Here is a 22,510-nt window from a genome sequence, read left to right as displayed (position 1 = left end):
AGTACATTAAAAGATTAAATTTTTGTGATATGAATGAAGAAACTAATAAAAAGGGAAACAAAAGACAGGAGCGGATTGATAAATCCAGAATTTAAATCTGCACAGCTCGTCAAGACACATGAAATGGTATTTAGCCACACAAATTAACTTCAACTCTTGTCTAAGTTTTGAAAAACTGTATAAAATGTGGATCAGAAATTGGTTATTTTATTATTTTCTTTTTCCATATATAACATTCTATATGTAATAGCTTCAACAAAGGCTTATGTTTTGTACTAGAAATAATAGACCAAGCTGTACAAAGTTCCTGTAAGGAAAAAAAAGGGAGCAACGTTTTTGGAACTAGGCCAGTTGCTGGATAATATTTTGAGTTTGAATAATATATTCTAAAGTTTGAGGAGCCATGCCTCACACAGTGAAGGCCCAGGCAGCGCAGCTGGCTCTCAGAGGTGTTCTCTGCAGGTGCATGTTTGACTGGAGCCACACTGGATGCCTACAGCTGCTCTGAGGTGAGTAAAAGGTGTATTATGTATATCTATTTATTCACTGCCACTATAATTCATGCAGTTTGCAATAATTCAGTCATACAGATTTGCATATAACTCCTTAATGATTGTCATGATTCCTGCTGTATTCAAATAGATCTTATTAAAACATCCAGGTGCATCTCAGTACATTAAAATGTCGTTGAAAAAGCAATTTATTTCAGTATTTCAATGTGAACATTGAAATTCATATGTTGTAAGGATTCATTTCAGAAGGAATGATATAGTTCAGGTGTCAATTTCTGTTTGATGATTATGACGCACATCTGGAAAGTTTTCACTCATTTTGAATATTACGCAAGTCCAAGAAAAAAAACTAATTCATATCGTTACCCACAGATATTAACCTACTGAAAGGTATTACCATAAATGCAGTATAAGCTCCTGATACTTTATTGGGCCTACTTTTGCATGAATCGTTATATTAGTGCAATGTGGGATGGAGGTTGTTTCCTTCAGCATGTCTGCACTGTCTTTGACCTTCCTTCCATAACAATGCCCCAAGGATCCTATTTTCTATATGGTTTAGGTCAGGTCAGTTTGCAATCCAAACAAACACAGTGATGGTCATTACATCAAGAATTGCTACATTTCAGCTTCCTAATTCTGTTTCCAGATTCTGGAAATTCAGTTGTCAAAAACAAAGCAGAAGTGAATGTTCAACTGAAGAGTGAACTTTGGCCCACTGACCAACTAAAACGTCCATTTATGACGTTACTTAGCACATGTCTGTGATGTGGCTCTTGAAACACTGAATCCAGATGCATGAAAAAATTTGCTTTGCTGTAATATTATCTCAAGAATGACATTATCTCTATTGCTATTCCCCTTTAGTTTAGTTGCATGCAAGTCCATTTATTTAATTGGCTCACTGCAATATATTAGGTTTCTTGATAATATTCTAATATACTAACAGACACGTGTGCTACTTGTGCTTATACGTTTTAAGTCTTAAGCCCTCTAGCTTTTCTATCATTGTCTTTTTTTGACATTCCTACATATTTAAGCTTTGTCTTGTAGTTGTGGTTATCTTTAATAGTTGGAGTATTAGCAGTAAAGAAAAAGGTTGGAACTAGATAAAATAACTGACAGACAATCTTATGTCTTGCTCACTCACCAACACCTCATAAATGTAAATGACAAACTATTCCTGTCTTTACAAAGCACTGCCGCCACACATACAGTAGTAGGAAATGGTTTTAGTTTTATTAATTTATTTTTTGTTATTAGAATGAGTCACTTAATTCCACTTAAGAACCATAAAGTCGGGTCTGTTAAGACATCCGGTTTACCAGACACACTGTTGAGTTTAAGCCTCATTTTTACTCCCATTTTCTACTCCGTTATCCCTCGGCTGCTCTTATTCTAGTTCAAAGTCTGTAAGCTGGCTCAGATTAGTTGAGTTATTCATTACAGAGGGTGTCTGTTGTCGATTGCAGAGCTTATCCAGTGTGATTAATGTTCAGTTTGTGGAAGCACACAAAACAAACACAGATTGGTCTTTTAAAGGGTCCTCTACATCAAACATGCATTGGGGAAACAGGCTAACAATATGTCACATGCTGCCCATTAAATTAACTTTTTCTAATGTCGTGTTCATGACAAGAAGAAAATAAGGAGGCCCTGGGTGTTTTTGTTGTTCATTTGTTTTACTTTCACATCACTGATTTTATTTAGGTTTTGTTTTATGTGAAACTAGAGATACCGTGTAATTATTTAGAAATTTTAAAAGGAAACAATTTGCATTTAATACATAAGCAGAGGACATTATATGTATAAACAGTATGTATAAACAATGCACAATGTTTTGCTCCAGGAAGATCTATTTTTGCCTCTGGTTGGTTTAGTTTGTGCAAACACTGCCATTGATTTATTCATTGTTGATACAAAATATTATACAGGTGAGGTCTGTCGATTCTCCTACGTGTTTAAATTTGAAGTAAAACTGAGATTTACTGACATTAAAACCACATTTCTCCCTGGCATAGGCACATCTCTTCTAATTCTCTTCTACATTGTGCACATGTATGCACTTTATGCTCGCCTACATATGCAGTCTTGCTGGTGAGGGCACACTCATGAATACGCACATATGTATGCACATTAAGCCCCTGCACTGTTTCGGCTCAGTATAAGTATTGGACATGGGCAATTCCCTGAGGCAAGGATCTGCTCTCTCCACCCAAACAATGAGGCGCAGCTTTTGCTCTTTCTGTGAACGAGGAGAAGCAAGCCTGTTCAGGAGGTCAGCTCCGAGCTGTTGACATTGCTCCCTGGTTGCCTGTAGTTCTGGGCAGAGCCTCATTATCACAGGGTCTGCTTGGTTGAGAGTAGGCTTCGTTAGGAAGCAGCTGTCAGTGCTAAGGGGGCGAAAGCAAAAGGGAAAGAACAGATAAAGTAGAGCCATACACTGTGGTCCATTCGCAGTGGCGCTCAAGGGCCGGTTGGCTGTGGTATTTTAGTCCATTTTGTGTGTGTATGCGCGTGCTTTCTTCTAGTCTGTGCAAGTCTATAAAAACATTAACTGCAGTAACGTGACTTAAGTCTATCTGAGTCGCCTGGATGCAATTACGTTTCAAATTTTTAAAAATGCAATATAAGAGTTTGGCAAGTTTTTAAACCAAAGAAAAAAAGGATGTAAAGAAATAAATTTCACATTTTACTGAGATTTTACATTTTTAATCATGTTTGGCTTAATTGTCTTAATGTTGGATTCTGAAACTTCTCATCAGAAAATAAGAGAATAAAATTGCAGAGACAGGGTTAATAAAAGTGATAAAAAGAATAAAACTTCACCAAGATCCAAAAACAATAACTACATCCTATATAGAAAAATATATTTTCTAAGTACTATTGGATGAATCAGAAGATGAAATACCCAGAGTGGGTTTGCGGTGGGCATCAGGTTTCACATCTGTTTCATTCGAGTTGTGACTGAGGCTAATGAGATGCTACATGCTGCCTGAGATTTAAGCAGGGAAACTGCTGTTCTGGTTGCATGTTAGAATCTGGGGAATTCCAAAAATCTGGCATCTGTGGAAAAATAGAGTAAGCCTCTGCAGCCCAATGGTCATTAACTGAGATGCTACACGCATTGAGAAAATGTTTCCGCACCAATACGAGCGGATTTTAGGACTTTGCCAATTTTTTGCCCAGCAGAAACAACACGAGTCAGAAAAGAAACTGCTGGTGTCATACATTTGAGAAAGTATTCTGGATATAAATCTTGTTTGTCAAATTAAAATACCTTTTGTAGATAACCCTTAAACATACTTTTTAATAAGGTCTCTTTATTTCTTTTTAGAATAAGGTGTTTTTTTTATTGGTCTGATGCAATAATTTAATTCTAAATGTCACCTATTCATAAGCTGTATGTGTGTTAATTGTATTTAAAACACATACACACACACAGGCTGAGCTTTTCTAAGAAAAACTACTTTGAACTGTTATCACATAGCTCTACTTCTGTGTTCATGGTTTTAATGCTGGCAGATCACAATTCACTGAGGGCCTCAGTAAGTACAACATATTTGTGACTTGATTACATTTCAGCCAAGGTAATCCCTCAGATGATAACAACTGGCCTTTGAAATGTTCATGTAAGTCTGCAAGACCACTTGCTCAGTCACTGAACTGCTGCTCAATCGATGGGGATCTTTAATAGCAATTTCCAGGCACTCTGATGCTATTGATTTTAGTCGACAAACATTTCACTTTGATCATTATGATCTCGAGCTTGCAGCACACTTCCTGGGGATTCTCCTTGTGAGAGGCTTACGATTTGTCTTGAAATGGCAATCTAGTGATGACTGCCCCATTGACTGCACTTGTCCAGAGCAGAAAGAAAAATTGGATTGCATTTGCGTAGATGAAGTACACAAACAAGTTAACATTTATGAAAAATTTACCACTTAGTGGCAACTTAACTTTAAGAACATCCAAAATATTTCTCCCTTTCCCACTGTGTGCCAAAGCCATGCTACCAGCTTGAGACATTTTTTTCCATCTCCATTCTTAAGATGGTTCATTAATTTCCCATGCACTCATTGGTAAGCTTCTTTGCTGGGCATACCAATGTGATGTGACGAGGGGAAGAACACAGAGGGAACTCTGGAGACTAATTAGAAGTCAAACTTGAAAATCTGTTCAAAGTCTTGTTGTTGCCAACATATAGGAGTGGTGACCCAGGGTCTCATTTAATGTTTCTAAGTATCTATTAATGTTCCTTGGGTTGTGTTTAGAGCTGGAGAGGGGTGGGAGCAGAAGCTGATGGATGAGAAACATTAGATGCCCGGCAGGCACTGAACTCTAATATGATGCAGTCACATGGCTATTTCTTTTTCTGCTGTACTTCATTACATTTCTGTTACGTGGAATATGTTTCTGTTTAAATAATTTATTGTTCCCTTTTTCTCAGGTTTTTCTCTTAAAATCAATCGTGGCCGTCTTCCCAGAGATAAGCATGTCTTATTAATGTTAGATCTTTATCATGCCGGGAGGTCCCTCAGCACTGCTGCTGAGTGTGCTGATAACTGACATTTTCTCTAGATGAGCATATTTATCATTCTATCAGTGTCCACAGGAGGCTCCATAGTTGACCATACCCATACAATTTCCTTAAAAAGAAGCCAGAACCTTTGCACTGTGTATCCGGTATGTCATACACTATTCATGTTTTCTCATGAGAAGAAAAAGTTTGGTTCTTAAGGGAGAGTGGAAAGATTTCCATTGCAAAGCAAAGCATAGAGCAGAATGAATACCGGATGAATGTGGGCTTTTCAAAATGCGATATGCACAGAGTGACCTTTAAATATTACCTCTCTTTTTTGGCTGACTCGGGAGGTGCTTTTCAGCTTCTCTTCGGTATACAGAGTTATTTAACCAATAAGAATACACAGGGTATCAGAAGAATCTACTGCAACTGATGGTGATAATAATACTGTGATGGGGTTCTATTATGACTTGGTCAAACATAAATGACTGGCCAAGGCCAGAGATCACTTTAGTGAAATTTATTAAGCTTTTCTTCAGGTGAACACAGATGGCAGGTGCAAAATCTATACAAAAGACATCCAAGACAGGTTAAAATCAGACAATCAGCACAGTACCTTCAATGTCAGAGTCCATCACCTTCAGTGTGACTTCTCAGACTCTAGCCACTGCCTCCCTGTGGAGCAGAGCCTTGATTTTAAAGCCACAGGCTCCACCCACAGAAAGTCCAAACAAGCACAAAAAAAAACAACCCCCCCCAGAAACCAAGCAATTGCTTCTAATTCAAATAAACTCTTAAAGTATACTAAATAACAATATTATTATTATTATTATTATTATTATTATTATTATTATTATTATTATTATTATTATTATTATTATTATTATTATTTATTATAGAAAAATAAATAAATACATTTGTAAACAAAAAATACTGACATCATGCGTCATCATGTGACTCCCTCCCGGGACGATACAATCCGGAAACAACCCTGCTTGAAAATAGAACCGGGGAAATGTTTGAAGCTGAAAATGACAGGTTATGATGAATGTTTAACTGAAGCAGGAACACTGCGTGTGCACCCACGATAAACCGCGTCAGTTTAAGCTGCAACAAAAAGTAAGTTAGCGATTGTGCGTGTTTGTATGTATGGGTGTGCGGGCGTGCTCGCATGCTGACACGGACTCCATGATTAAGTCCCAGCTCGTGACTTACAAAGAATACATTTGGATATATTTCATTGAAATTTTATCTGTGCAGTAGAAGTAGCAGGATACGTTGTTGTCAAAGAGATTTATAGATAAAAAAACAAAAAAACTGAATATTTTAAAGTGCATTTGCATTCAAATTTTGAGTTAGTAGCTACTTTGGAGAATCGCATTTTGCTGCACTTAAAAAGGCAAGTCATTTGGTGTATGTCTCCATAGCTTTGGAGATGTAAACGCTGAAACATTTCTCCATTCCGCTTCGAAAAATAATTTAAACTCTGCTAGATTTAATGGAAAGTATATTTGCTCTCTCCACCAATGGTGGTGAGATCACCAATGCCAGATTGGTGGCATAATGTTCTTTTCATAACTGGATGCAAAGCTTGAATGGAATTTATACTGAAAAAATGGTTCCATTCCAAATGTAAGTTTTTACATTTTTTTCACATTGTCTGACTTATGTCTGCCATGTAAAAGTCAGACATTTTACGTGGCAATTTTAATGTATGAATATGCTTTAAAACAAACCACCTCACTATACGTTGGGCCTGCTGGAATGTGTGCTTCAACCCTTGTATGAAGTCTTTTTTTAGCTTCATTATTCCTCCAACCACCTCTGATTAGTTTCCCAAACCCTGCAGAAGGAAAACGTCCCCATCACATGATAATATCCATGCTCCAGGAAAGATGGTGTGTTTACGCTATGTACATTTTTTCTCCAGAGATGTTGCACAAAAAGTTACATTTGGATCTCATCTGCCCAGGACCTTTTGTACAAATCTAGTTTTAAGGGACAACTAAAACTAAGTTATCCATTAGTTTCAGTTGTCCCAAATCAACAAATTCTCCCAGCTAAGCAGTGGGTTTCTACAGATACTCTGTAGAATGTTTTGAAAGTGGCTAAATGAGAATGGAATATTGTTTTTGTAACCCTGCTTTAAACGTCTGCTCTATTGGTGGACTATGTACTAATTCAGTAACTTCAAAGGCAGTTTCCTATACTGCTCATGCTAATTGGGTACACAGTATAGGATCTCAAAATAACTGCATGCTATTCTTGTTGGATAAGATTTAGATGCATACAATCCCAATAATATGCATTGCCGCTTGTGTTTGTAATGTGAAAAAATAAAGGGGTATGACTACATTTTCAATGTACTGTATTCAGAGTAAAAAAATAAATCTATACAAACAACAAAGTCCTCTTCAGCAAAATGTCATTTCACTTGCAGAGCAGATATAAAACTCAACATAAAGGACGGTCTAAAAGTGGAAAGGTTATTTTTTATTCTTATTTTTAAAAATGCACACTATTTTTAATCAAATTCAAGAAAGCAATTATAGCCCAATCATTAATCATTAATTTCACTATGTTTGGCCGCCGTTGTCACTGGTACATGATATTATATGCAACATAACCAAATGAAAAGCGGCAGAATTAGATTTGATATATTGCTAAAATAAATCCTATTGGGGAAATGCATTTTGAATGAGATCACTTTAACTGCATTTGATACACTTCATTTCATCCTCATCTGTCAAGTTCAGTGTCAACTGATGGAAAATGTGCATGGCTTAATGAAGGCGACATGACAACTTTTGAAGTCTGAACAGCATCTGAATGAGCGCAGGTCACTTTGTTGTTTTAGGATAGTATGCAGACCATAGCGTATTACGCTTTAGGTCACTCAATTAGTAAATCCCAAATGCAAGTAAGATCCACTGACTTTGTTTAACATGTATAAAGCGCTCTTTGCAGACAAGATTAGATTTTTTAAATTTACAATAGCCACTGTTTTGTGACTCAGTTCACTTTACTACAAAAATCAAATGTAAAAGTATTGATAGTCCAAATTAACTGAAATAACTACGTTGTTTGTTTCTTTTAAATTTCAAAATCTGCCCTACAGTAAGAGCTGTGACTAAACAGAAAAAATGCATGAGCCCCATATGCTTACAATTACGAATATCATGAAAAAAAAAAATTAATAGACTTACAGTTCACGTGATGAAAGTGTCACTCAAAGCAGAATGAGAAATCCATTTCTTTTTTCCATCATCCGCACTGGACAATTATAACATTATTAGTTTCATTATGGAGCACGAATGATTATTTTTAGTAATATTATATTTAGTTTTATTCTAAGACTTACAAGCAAATGTCCAACTCGTTGACGTCACAGACTTTCCAGGACTTCCGGCTTGCCACGTCGGAGAGGCTGGTGCAGAAGCGGAGGTATCTTTTATTTTGTTTTATTTTTAATGGTCCATGGTGACTTTGCCACCCAGTGACACATTGATGCTATTAATAACAGGCAAAGGATCACACAGCCTCTGGTTTTATTTTAATAGTTCCTGCAAGGGTCAGCAATGTTGGCGGAATGGTGGCAGCAATTGTTGCTGTATGTGGCCTTGAGGGAAACGGCCATCTTTTCAAACATGAAAGGAACCAACTTGAACAGACAAATCAGGTGAGTTCAGGGGAAGAGCAGGCATGTCTAAAAGGTGACTGAAAGTGTGGCAGGTCGCCAGGGACAGAGGGAGAGAGGTGTTGTGACCAACAAGAGGTTGGTCACAATGCCATACCAATTATTTATCGCATCATGAAACCACATACCTTACAAGCAGAAAACTTTTATTCTAGAGTTTAAAATGTCAGTTGTTAAAAAGGGTACAAACTGTACAGGAGTCCCCCCTTGTACTCGAAAGTGCAGGTTGTACCCATATGCCTCATAAATAAATTTTGTCTAAATCAATAACATTTACGAAACAAAGCATTTTTGTCATTTTTTAGGACTCCCTGCTGCATAAACTGTTTACGTTTCACAGTTGAATAAATAGGAGAACATTTGTTTAACATTTGTTACTAGCCCTGACAAAACCCACTGGTGTTGAGAGCAGAAGGCTATTTGAATATTGGCAGTCTGCACACAAGATCAGCGAGAAAACAGCCCTCAGATTTTCAAAAGAATTGTCCTGAAACCTGATCAGCTACCTGGGGGTGTTTAGCAAAGATTGTTTGTTTCCATTACATAATAATCTCACCCCTCAACATTGACTGTCAACAGGTATGACTCAAAAAGTTTGCAGACAAAGGTGAGCTTTAGTCTGGTTTATTTAGTTAAAAAGTATATGTTTAGAAGTTTTCAGCACTTGTTTCATTTTCTAATAAAGCTGTGAGCTTCTGTCTTATGAGCCTTTAGCACAGAGACATATGTGAATCCTGAACTTCAGTGGAATTAAACCTTGCCTAAATACATGCTGGAGGGACTATGTTTCTCGACTGGCCGGGAAACGCCTTGGGATTCCCCCGGAGAAGCTGGCCCAACTTGCTAGTGAGAGAGAAGTCTGAGCCTCTCTGTCTCCAATACAACTCGGGATAAGTGGAAGATATTAATAAATACAACATGATAAATGGTGTTTTCTTCCAGTCCAAAGAAAGCCTATGTGAATAATTCATTTTTTTAGGTGTTACAGCTACTACAGTTAGCACGGTACACACCACTGCTCACCCTCCAGGTCATCATCATATTGCACTCATTACAGCCGCAGCACTGCAGCGCTGGGCAGACCCAGATCTGTTGTCAGTGGTATGCTATGTATCGTAACAGTGTTCTAGGAACAATAAGTTGTGAAACTTGCCCCATGAGAAATTAATAAGTAGTCCTGCAGACAAAAATGCCTGCGATCATATAAGTAGTCCTAGTGGGTTTTCAAACACAAAGTTTACCTTCTTAAAACCTCTGTTATTTAAAGCAGTTTCAGAGGGTTCTTACTGGGTTCTTCATTACTTCACTATATTTTGCAAAACGTTTAGTTGAAAACAGATTTTTTTTTCTTTATCTTTTTTTTACAGATTACACTCTGGCTACTTGTTCCTGGATTTCCCATGGCACGTCACATTTTTGGCCAAAGATATGATGTCCCATTGTGGAGGACCTGAAGAGCCACATTGACTGGTGGGTATGAACAATAGCTGTCAAGTCTCCCCTTTTTGGCTCGGAAACTACCATATTTTACCCCTTTCCTGATGTTGCCCCCTCTGTTCAGCCCTCCCCCTATGTTTTTAAGTAGTCTACTTCCCAGCTCTGACGGTGGCAGTGGACAGCTAAAAATTTCCTGTATCCTCAAATTTGGTATGCACTGCAAATGGTACAAAAAGATAAAGTGGCAACATTACCATAACCCAAATAAGCAAACCACTATTAATTGAAAGAGTATGGCAACTCTCAACATATGGCTATTTTATTAAAAGCACAAGTAGCATGTTTTTGATGTCATAAAAATTACATTTTTGTTTCATGTTAATGTATGCACATATGTGTTTGCATGATGTTATTCTCCATAAAAAAAGCTAATATAAATATATAGACAATTTATAATTGTTTACTTTGATTGTTTCCAAATGACATTGTGAATCATATTAACTAAAATCTCACTCTAATGTAAAGTAATGTGTTGGATTTAGCAGATTTTCACGTCCACTAAACCTAAACATTCTTTTCCTTTTCTCAAACGGAATACCTAGTAGACCTTTTTTTTTTAAATGAATAAAGACCACCAGGTGCCAGGTGGCACAAGGTGGTCTTCATAATTTTGCCAATCTTGCAATCAACAATCTGCACTGCCATCTGTTATGTTGCAAAATTACCTGAATCACAAAATGAAGCTCTTGATGCAGGAGAGGTTAGGGCTAAACCACCGGCCACTAGCCCTGCACTGGTACCAGCTCGTCTATGCCCCTACCCTCACTTGCGGTCACAATATCCTGATGGAAAAAACAAGATCCTTGTGTAAAATTCATGCAGAATTTTCTTCAGAAAATATCCTCAGTGCCTCACAGCAAGTTGCAGTTAAAAAAAAAAACCCAACAACAACTCATTCCACAATCCCCATCACCAGCAGCCACGGCCATCATCATCATGTGCTTACATATCCAAGAGATTTTGTTTTTCCTCTCTCTGACAAGCAAAATTAGATTATGGATCCCTGATATAAGACTTCATTTGCACCACACATTTTACCCTGCACATACAAAATAAGAGGTTCAATTGTGTTAATGTTTTACTGCTTGCATGAATTGCAACAATATATCATTATATAGTGTTGATTATTATTATAAGAAAACACTACGCCCAGATATCCCATACACATAGATCACATACTAAACATCTGGTCTTCATTGGCCTAATTATTGCAAGTAATGAGATGCTAATTTTGACACTCATACTCCATGCATGAGCAGCCAAATTCATGTGAAACAGAACTTTATGACAAAACTAATAAATAAAACATCTTAGTGATGGTAAACACTGGGCAACTGGAGAAAACAAAATCTAGAGGACCATGGGGTTCTGTGAAAACATTTCTTTTTTTGCATAATCTTCCCTCTATCTGAAGGATAGCTTTGTTTGCCCTGATGTTTATTGGTTTATGAGGAGAGTGATGGACCATTTCATTAGCTCAGCAGTAATTAAAGCAGAAAATTAAGAGGCCTTTGATCAATTATATGGGCCAACTCACTTTGTTTAATTATTTAACAATAAAATACAAAACAGTGTATGAAAATAGTAATGCTAAAACATTGCTCTGCAGCTGTATTTGCTTAAGACAGTGCAATGAGTTGTATACTTTAACAGTACTTTCCTTGTGAGTGAATTTTTATGCTGGCTTTTCATTAATTCACTAATTCACTTACCTGGAAAGGTTGATAAGTAAAAATCCTGAATAAGTTCTGGGATAACTATGACCATATCCTGGATTTTTGTTTTGAGAAAACCAGATAGCCATTATCTGGAGTCAACTTGCGACTGCAACTTACTCTGAACCAACCCTCTTCTGTAGCAGGACTGTTTGAATAAATCCTGACTTAGTTCTACTTTTTATCTGCGACCTGGCACAAGAAAAGTGTCAGTCTTTGCATGTCCTGTAGATGTAGGAGAACGCAGAAATCTCTGTCAGCAGAAGGCGATCACACTACGATTAGATGTTTTATCATTCACAGACTAATATATTTTTGAGCGTTACCATTTGTTTTGCCACAGTCAGTTTATCTCAATGAAATTTCAGTCAGCACATCACTCGTATAACATGAGGACATTCTTTGTGCTGCACTTCGTTTTAATGCCAACGGGACTCTGTCAGAAATGTTACTGTAGCACCTAAACTGTAAGTATAGAGCAGATGTCACTTCTGAGAGATGCCACATTTAAGAGGTGGATGTGCTTCTCCTACTTAGTGGAGTGGTGACAGTATTATATAAACTAAAATTTTTTGTGTGCTATATATCATGTCATATTGTTATTCCCTCATCAAAAGCATACTGCCATGAGCTTCTTCCACTTCCTAAACACTTCAGTCAGTTTGACACAGTCGTAAGTGCAATATACCATTACTATTAGTTAGTAGAGAGGAGACCCATTCCACCCTGTGTCTATATTGGAAAGAAATCTTATATTGGCAAACCTGGGATACATTATCGATCATTGCTCGCTGTGGTCATTCTTGACTCACTATTCCAACTCCTGACTCCCCACCGGTTGGAGTTGTGTGTGTGACTGAGATGGTTTTATACCCAGATGCAGGACAGTGAGAAAGTTGTACCAAGCTCTACTGCTGCAACCAGTAGGAAACGTCAGCTGCTTATGCACCGTTCTACCAAAGGAGACCAGCACTGAGACGATTTTTGGTAAAAAATTGCTGAGCTAAACAAATTTACACAAAAGGTTTGTCCCACAATTGGTGGATTGCTGGTTCGATCCCCGCTCCTTCTGCCTTTGCTGTTGTGTCCTTTTGCAAGACACTTCACCCACATTACCTGCTGGTGATTGTCAGAGGGCCTGGTAGTGCTGGTGTATGGCAGCTATAGATACCATCTGTGCCACCATCAGTGTGTGAATGTTTATGTGAATGACTTAATGTAGTGTGTAGTGCTTTGGGGTCCTGTGGAACTGATAAAGAGCTGTACAAGTACAGGCCATTTACTGTTTAGGCAGATAGTTATTTTAGTTAGATTATAATTATTTATTTCTTGTACTTAGTTGTTTTTTGTCTTTGTTAGATTTGATTTCCTAGTCCCCCTCTTTATGCTTACTTCTCCTAGCTCCCCTGTGTCTTTCTTTTCTCTCTCTTCCTTAGCCTGCTTTCTGGCCTCCCCTCACAGCTATGCTCAACTAGTAATCAGTCATGGTCCATTGTTCTAGCATTCACTCTCCCAGCATTTAAGCACCTCTCCTCCTCTTAATTCTTGCTGGTTCCTCCCGATATACCCTGTTACTCTGTTTGCTTCCTGTTACTCAATCTTTGCTGGTTCCATGTGTATTTCTCACAATATTTTCTAAGATGTTTTTTTGGTCTCTTTATTAAAACTTCATTTCATTATTACCTCTGGAAACCGCTTGCTGGAAATTCTGCTGCTGGAGGAAATAGAATGGAGAGAAGGGTTTGGAGGTTATTACCACCTGATACCTTTGTTATGATAGTGACTATGGTGATAGAAGTTACTATTATCATTTCCCTGTCCTGACAAGATGGGTTGGTGCCTCCACAACTTTTCTAATGCCTTCACAACTTCTCCGGTGGGATGACTCCTTGTTCCTTTCCTGGGTCCCCAGTGCCAGAGCCTCCTTGTGGTTTCCAGTTTCCAGATGTCCTCCGTGGGTCTTCCTTGTTCCCAGAACTTCTACCTGCGGCCCCCAAGCTTATATGGTCTTTCGAGCTTCTATGTGGGCCCTAGATCTAGAGCTCCTTTGTGAGTCATCATCCCCAAAACTGGAGCTCCGTCAAGGGTCATCTTTGCCTGAACTCTGTTGTGGGTTATTTTCCACAGCTCCTGAGCCTCGCCATCAGTTTTTCCCAGCTCACAACCTTCGTCGTAGGTGTTCCTTAGCTCCTGGCTCAAATTTGGCAGTGTCCTTCAGCTGCCAACTTCCAACATAGTCCCTCACCCACCGACTTAAAATATTCTGCTGCTCCCCAGATCTAACAGTCTTCAACCTTCTCTGTTTCTGCACATCTGCAGGGCCTAAATTCCTTTGTCACCACAGACCTGCAGGCTCCTAGCTTCTCTTTAGTCACAGAACTGCAGACTCCAAATTTCTCAGACCAGGGGTGCCCAAAGTCGGTCCTCGAGGGCCGGCATCCTGCATGTTTTAGTTCTCTCCCTGGTTTAACACACCTGTATCAAGTGATGGCTCATTAGAGGCCTAAGAAGAACATTGACATGCTGAAAAGGTTGTTGGCACTTTCAGGGAGAGAACTAAAATGTGCATGATGCTGGCCCTCGAGGACCGACTTTGGGCACCTCTACTTTAGACCATTTGGGTCATTGACGTCGCTGGCCTACAGACCATCAGCTGCTCTTACAGCTGGACACTCTGTACTGCTGATTACCTAGAGTTCTCCAGGTCATTTGAGATGGTCATCTGAACCGCTACATCACCATCATTCCTCCAGCATTCTCCGCCACTGTTGCTGGTGTCCATGTTTTTTATGTCACCATCGATGGCTTCCAAAGTTCTTGTTTCTTCCTTTGTCACCAGGCTCCAAAGTTCCTTCTCCTTGGTTTCCAGCCTCCAATATTCCTTCTCCTTGGTTGCCAGCCTCCAATATTCCTTCTGCTTGGTTGTTGGACTCCTAGGTTCCTGGTTCTTCTCCAATCTTTGTCACCAACATCAGAGTGTCCTAGAAGTCTATTTTGTTACAGACTTCTAGGTTCCTGCTCCTTTGTTGTCAGTCTCCAAAGTCTGCTTGATCACCGACATCCAAGGTTTCTGCTCTGTAGTCATAGGTTTCTTGGTTGCTGGCTTCCAAGGATCCTGATATTATAGTTTGAATGTGTTTTATTATTTTTTATTTCTTGTACTTGTTTTTGTTTGTTTTTTTGTCTTGGTTAGGTTTGATATCCCACTTCCCTTGTTTGTGTTTACTTCTCCTTGTTCCCCTTTGCCATTTCTCAGCCTAAGCCAGCTTTCTAGTCTCCTCTCACAGCTGTGCTCAATTAGTAATCAGTCCTGGCCCATTGTTCCAGCATTCACTCTCCTAGTACTTAAATGCTTCTCCCCCCTCACTTCTCACTGGGTCCTCTTGTTACACCTTTAGACTCTGTTTGCTTCCTGTTACCCGAGCACCGTTGTTTACTTGGCTCTCCATGTATTTCCCCCAGTTTTTTATAAGAATTTTTTTCAATTCTTTTCATCATTAATTTTGGATTCCACTTGCATTTTGGTCCAACTACTTCGACACTCAACATGATGTTTCGTCAATGCTTAACTCTGCTTTTACCTATTATTTAAGTTTTCTTGTACTTGTATCACCCGTTTATATATTTTCTGCTTCAACAAAGGCGCATTTAGGCTCTGTGAACCTTTCTTTTAATTCACTCATTTTTTTAGCTATTATCGGACACAATTCTGTGCTTTTAGTTACATGTTAAAAGATCTGGTTTATTTAATTTGATTCTGTGGTACAGTGTGATGTGTTATTGTAGATATGAAGTGAGATTTTGGCTAAAGGAGACAATTTAGGCGTTTTAAGATTTCCTGTCATTTTAACATCACTGTAGATAAGTTTGGGTCCTACTACTTGCTAAACGCAGATCAATGAATGGGTGAGCTAACTCCAGGAAATATGACAAATTAAGTATAACATACTTCACACAAATCACCTGATGAACAAGTGATTTGTGTGAAGTGTTACTGCTGGTGAAAATGGCGAAAAAAAATGATGACAGGAACTACTTAGAGGGTGATGGCTTGTTTTTGTTTTTGCTTTATTTTTTTTGTTTTTGTGTTGTGTGCAGCAGCCTCCATCAGACGTTTCACAGAAATTTGTCACAAAGACATCCACATTTTGAAGATTCTGTAGCTCTTCTTTGCTTTCTTGGAAGCACACCATAAAAACATAAATTGCATTTCTATATTTGATTTCTAATGAACCTACATTTTGATCTAACATTAATAAAAGAAAATGTTACTTTCAAATTCTACGAGCAGAAGGAGTCATATTGCCTCACAGGCCTTATTGTCTTCAGAGTCACAAGAAATGCTTAAAACATATTAATACAGAAAAACAGGCAAAAAAAAAAACATTGTAAAATGTGATTTCTAACATACAAAATCTCACAGAACCCCTGAAACATAAACCCAAACAGACACAATTTTTCACTTATATTAAAATTTAATTTGGACATATAAGTCAGACATTGATCAATTAGAGCAATTCGCGTCACACAGTTCTTAAACTGTACAACACAATGATAGGTATTTTGGTGAAAGAGATCCAGATTGTAGTTGTAGAGATGCTGTTGAGATAAACGCCCCTATAAAGATTGAACATATACACATGCTTTACATTTTCAACATGTAATGACCTTTTCGTCATTCCATTAAACGCATCCGAACAATCAAGTCTGCATACTCTCAGATGCAAACATAAACTTGATTCATATAAGTATTAGGTGGTGATTCTATTTTGCCAATAAAATGGTTCTGACAAGGCAATACCTCACATGAGCAGCTGTAAAGCAGTGTTTAAAAATCAAAGAAGTCTTTGACTCATGAATTATTTCCCTGGGTTACTGAAGTCTTTGGCACTTGATCTGCAGCTCTGTCGAGAGAAGGGATTTGAATTGATGTGACTAATGTTGTACAAGGCCAACTGTCAAATGTAAGCCAGTCACTGCAAGTGCACTTTTGCACCCTCCATTTCCAAGGCATAATGATGCATAGCCATCACAGTTAAGCCCAGTCTAGAGCCTACATATGGAAAAGGTGTCAGTTGCAGCGAAGGAAATTATGCAGTCCACTAGTTCCCTGTCTGGCGCGGCATCTCAGCTGCCCGGCTCTTTCCCTGAAGAAGAGATGACATGTTTATGAGTTATTCCCAGCCAGGGACCTACACCTAGAAATAAAGTCTTGTCCTTTACCCCCCACTAGCCCTCTGAGAAGTCTATTGTGAATAGCTGAATAACCCCCCCTGCCTCCTTGAAAGTTATTTTTTCATAGCACTGATTATTACAGCAACTAGAATGCAGAGAGCATAATTCAACACCGAATAATTATAATCACAGACTCATAATTCTGAGGAAAAAAATTAACCTTAAGAGTTTGATCATTTCAAACACTTTTCTGCAGCATGTGTTGTCAAATGATGGCAGATGAATATAAAAGAATCTAAATTGATTGTAGCATCCATTTTTTGAAGCAGATGTTCAGTTGGGATAGTGTTAGGAAAGTCTGCAGATTTTGTGTGTGAATGTTTTCAGTATTTTCTGATTAAGAAAAAAGTACCCTCAGGGCTGTTGGTCTTGTCTGTTATGAAGTGAATCCTCTATGTTTCACATTAGTGTGAGTTCGCAGCAAATTTAACACTATATTGGTTAAATTAATACAAATCTAATACAAGGTTTGTATTAATCTGGCTTAATACAAATCTACTTACAAAATATAAATTAGTGGTTTGCATGGAAATATTAAGCAGTGAGTGCGAAGTAACAATATATCCATAAACTGACATGAAGTGTTTTAGAATGAAAGACTGGATATTGTGCAGTCCTTCATGAATAACCATAGCTTTTGAAAAGAGGAGGAAAATAACCTGTAATAATTTGTCCCTCCAGACGTTGGGGGATACTGCTGCGGTGTTCCTCTATTTGTCACTGTCAGCCTCCAGACTAAGGATATGAGAAGGCGGCAGAAAGAATGGGAGCGATGTGGGGCGGCAGTTGTGGTGAGAGGAAGGGGAGTGTGAAGAAAATGCTGAAGTATGTGATTAAGAATAATGAGTAAAAAATTGCATAAAGCTTTCTCCCAAATCACATATCAACTCCACGCTTGGCATTATCCCTGAAGCATCTCATCAGTCCTGGACCCGGTCCTCGTCGTTTGTGCTAGCACACGTGCGCCCACCCACGCACCCGCATACACAACCATCACAGTCCATTAGCAGCTAACACATGAGCCAACATCTCTCTCATCTCTCTAATTTTTTTTCCTTTCTTTTCCTCCCACTTTCTCTGTAGCTACCTCTCTCTCTCTCTATGTGGATTTGCATTGTCTTGGGCCTGGAAAGCAGTGGCACGAACAAGACTCGTCAAGTCTCATATCAATATGGTGACCCTCCGTCCTTTGCTGCTGTTTCACCACTCCAGCAAACACGGCCAAGCCTGCCAGTTATCTTCAAGACACTGTTTGGAGAGGCATCTCTATCAGAATAGTGAGGAAACATCCAATGCATATCAATTGAAAGACTTTGATTTTTATTTGCTCTGCATTTGCTCTGTCTTGGTATAGCAAACGGAAATGACATAAGGTCCACTGTATAAACTGTCAAACCACTTGAATCTTGTTAGACTTTAGAGGGGAAATTCAGTCTATAAATATGGATTATGAAAGGCATTTTCTTCTTTTTACCTAGAGTACTTCCCATCTTCCTGTCTGTTCCCTATGTAAAAATAAAGCAATCATATACTTTATTTCTGCATTTCAAACTCATTTAGAAATTTGCAAAGTGACTTCAGATTCCAAGAGAAACACTGACTCTCTTGGAAGATATAATGATGAAAATATTTTATCATTATGATCTTAACATTCGTTTTACTAAACACACCTGTTCAATTGCCTAAAAGTACATATATTGAATAAGCCAAGTGAATAGAAAGGGGACTTAAGTGATTGTCGTTGTTGCAAAGTTGTTTAGAAACTGCTGATCTAGTTTGATTTTGAGACAAAGCCATCTATCTTACTTTTTACAGAGAAAGGTCCAAAATGTTTAAAATATCCCATGAGGACCAGCTGTTATTTCCAAATACCATGTTGATGTTAAAAGTTTGAGGAAAATAGGTAGCGGAATCAAAGAATGACAGAAAGGCTGGCATAGCTTAACAGGCATAGCTTAACAACCAACATAGGCAAAATATAATCTCTAATTGTCAACTTTTAAAGTAGATGAGCTAGAGCACCAGAAGACCACAGTGGGTGACACTCCTATCTGCTAAGAACATTAAAAGGAAACTTCAGTTTACACATGCTCAACAAAATTGGAAACCGGATTAGAAGAAAAAAAAGAAACTGGTCCAATATGTTTCTATTTTAGCTGGAACAGTATGAATCTGGTGGTCATGAAAGAATTAATCCATCCTGCCTTGTATTAACAATTCAGGCTGGTGGTAGTTATCTAACCAAGAAAATGATTTGTTTTTGACTCACTTTGGGCACCAACTGTTCATCATTTAAACATCAGTATATTCCTGAATATCTCCACCCTGTTATGACCACAGTGTACCTTTCCTCTGATGCTACCTGTAACAGGATAATGCACCATGTCACAAAGTCAACACTCAGGAAATACAATAAAGATCCTTTGTAATGTGCTGAAACAAGTGAATCACCATCAGGGATGTTTAACCAATAATTTAGCTGCAACTATGTGATGCTATCATAGATATCGACCAGATGTTTGAGAAATTGTTCAGCACTTCATTTAATCTATGACATGACTAATAAAGGGAGTCCTGAAAGTGATTAGACAAATTACATAGTGTAAAGCTCTTTAGGATCCTCTGGACTTGATAAAGCACAGATTAAGTACAGGGCATTTACCAGTTGCATCCAGAACGTATAATTTATGCTAAATCATATTTATGAAGTTCTTGAATGTGTGTAAGGGATAGAAATTAACTAGAAAAAACATATTATTCTTGCGGTCTCTAAGCCTGGGATCCTCATATCCAGGCCTCGAGGGTTGCAGCTTTTAGGTGTAACATACCCCTGATTCAATTAAACATGTTTTAGTTGGACTCTGAAAAACTTGGCTGCATACTGAAGAGGTAATTCAGTCATTCAATTCAGATGCACTGACCTGAACCAGGTACCAGGGACACATTTAAAAGTTGTAGGACACTGGCCTTCGAGGCTCTAAGATGTACCTGCATGTTGACTTGTATTATAACAACTCAATAATTAGCTCTGCAGACGATATGCATATGTAAATGTAGTACATTCACTTATGTATGTACTGTGAGAGAGTACATGCATATGTGAATGTATATCGTATATGGAAAATACAATGGTCCCTCATTTCATACAATGCTAAATGCTCTCTCTCATAGGCTACCTAAAGCATGTATGCAGATATTTTCTAGCCAGTTTTGCCTCTTGTGATTTCCACCACTTGATGGAATTTAAGGCTCATGTTCAAAATCCTGTGCAGCTTCCTTTGTCAGTCTCAGTTGCCCTTCCAATGATGCATGACATTTGATAGCTGCAGAAAAACAACCGAGGTTAGGTGGGTCTCTTTCACCAGTTCATTACTGGTATTTTCAGCCTGCTGTCTGAGTTCTGTTTTCATTATTCAATTTCTGATAGAAATAAATATTTCAATATTTTCCTGGAGTTGTAGTTGCAGCACAAAAGTGCCAATATGTCCAAACAATTATGCTTGTGAGTGAAAGTCATTATTGCAAGGCTACCTTTTGAGACAAATGCTGCAGGTCACAACAGTTATCTAAGTCAGTGGCTAAAAGAAGTACTTTTTTCTGTTTATGTTTTTGATGTGCTTCAATTTTTTCGATTTGTATCCTCACAACTTTTCTCTCTTGAACCCATCACCTGGGGAGGACATCATGTTTTTAGATTGTGAGAGGACACTATATCTGTCAGCTTCATTCTCTCTCCCATGCTGTCAGTGCAAACTGCGCCCCCTCAACAGTTCTTTTGGATGCTCCTCACCTTCTTCTTTTTCTGTCACCTACCATTTTTTCCTTCATTTTAAGTGAAATTTTCACACCTCAGGAAATGGCAAAAAAAACCTCACTGTTTGTCCTGTTATACTGCCCAGTGCTGTACAACTGAGACTTGAATTTGGACCTGGGTGAGAACGAAGTTGCTATAAAAAAGATTTAACACTTGACACTGACTTGTTTTAACACCTAATTTTATGTTTGTGTAATACTTACTTTAACAGTCCAAACTACTGTGTGTTGTGGAAGTTCATATACTGCAAACCTCTTCCAACTTGCAGTACACCTCTTCCTTCCATATAACACTGCCAGGAAATGAGAAAAACACTAGTGCATTGCTGGTCAGCATAAAGTTTATTGTAACTGACTCCTGTGAACCCTTCAAATAGCCACCTTTAGATTTGATCCCAGAGCCAGACATTTTGAATATCCTGGCAGTCTTTGAATGCAGCTCACCATAATCCCTCCCCACGCAGTTTGAAGACATTCCCAGACCAGCTGTGCATTTGTTGGCAGCAGAGTTCATACCCTGGTCAAGTTCATCCTAAGTGACTTCTACCCCACAAGCAGCGTTTTTGCAATGGATATGAAAAATACAATGGTCCCTCAATTCATACAATTTGAGGTTTTGGATAAGAAGTTAAACATAAAAAGCAATATGTTGATCCCTAGATGTAGTTGTAAGTTAGCTGAGGTTCACAAAATAGGTTCACCAAGTGGGATTTCAGCATCTTTCAGGACTGATCAATAGAGATGGGCAATATGAACAAAATAAATATCTTAGTTATTTTTTCAAATGTTCTGCAAAACATGCACACAAACATTTTAAGGCCATCTGCAAAAAACTGCCCAACAATATTCTATGGCCATATTTCACAATGAACAACTTCAAGTTATATAAATCAATAATCAATATACCAAGTATGGTTTGCTCTGTAGCATCTTATGCTTTTGTACAAAAAATAAATAAATAAATTGAAACAAATATTAAATTAAAATCACATAAAATGTACACCAAATTAAATATTTCAAATCAAACAGACAATACCAAATATTTTCATTGGCACAAAAATTAGGCTACAACTCTGCAGAAAGAAATGTAGGCCAACTGTTCACAAGCAAACATTGTTTACTTCAAGTTATGAGCCAAAAGTACCAATCTGTCCACTTGAGTGAAGTTTTGTGGCAGGTTACAACATTTCCGCCTGTGCTAAGTGCTCTCTCTCACAGGCTAACCTAAAGCATGTATGCGTAGATATTTTCTGGCCAGTTTTGCTTCTCGTGATTTCCACCACTTGATGATTGACATCACTCTCAACCTCAGGGATTATTGGGTGGCGCTTGAGCACACTCTCGATAGAAGTGGCTAGTGACTCCCTTTCTCTGATGTCTTATTTTTGAAGTAACATCCAAAAATCTTTTGGTCATTTTGGGCAGTCATCCTCCCTTGTTGTCTCCTCTGCTGTGGTACCCTAAGCTCCTGAAGTTAAGGGGCCTAAGGAACCACAGTCTTTCTCTGTTGCTATGG

At 38.2% G+C, this 22,510-nt stretch overlaps 1 long non-coding RNA gene across 2 annotated transcripts; it reads left to right on the top strand.

Moving 5' to 3' along the window:
- The first annotated feature begins 6,022 nt into the window (after positions 1-6,022).
- LOC122838696 lies at positions 6,023-18,672 on the top strand. 2 transcript variants are annotated; one of them, XR_006371937.1, is made up of 6 exons: positions 6,023-6,156; positions 8,429-8,481; positions 8,598-8,716; positions 10,102-10,204; positions 17,863-17,972; positions 18,265-18,672. It is a non-coding gene; the product is annotated as an uncharacterized LOC122838696 (long non-coding RNA). The 2 variants fall into 2 exon arrangements; XR_006371936.1 differs by lacking the exon at positions 17,863-17,972.
- Positions 18,673-22,510: the final 3,838 nt, after the last annotated feature.

The sequence above is a fragment of the Gambusia affinis genome, linkage group LG10, assembly GCF_019740435.1.
Source record: "Gambusia affinis linkage group LG10, SWU_Gaff_1.0, whole genome shotgun sequence".
NCBI classification, from domain to species: domain Eukaryota; kingdom Metazoa; phylum Chordata; class Actinopteri; order Cyprinodontiformes; family Poeciliidae; genus Gambusia; species Gambusia affinis.
The sequence above is the reverse complement of the archived record's forward strand: the minus strand, read 5'-3'. Positions and strand labels throughout refer to the sequence as shown.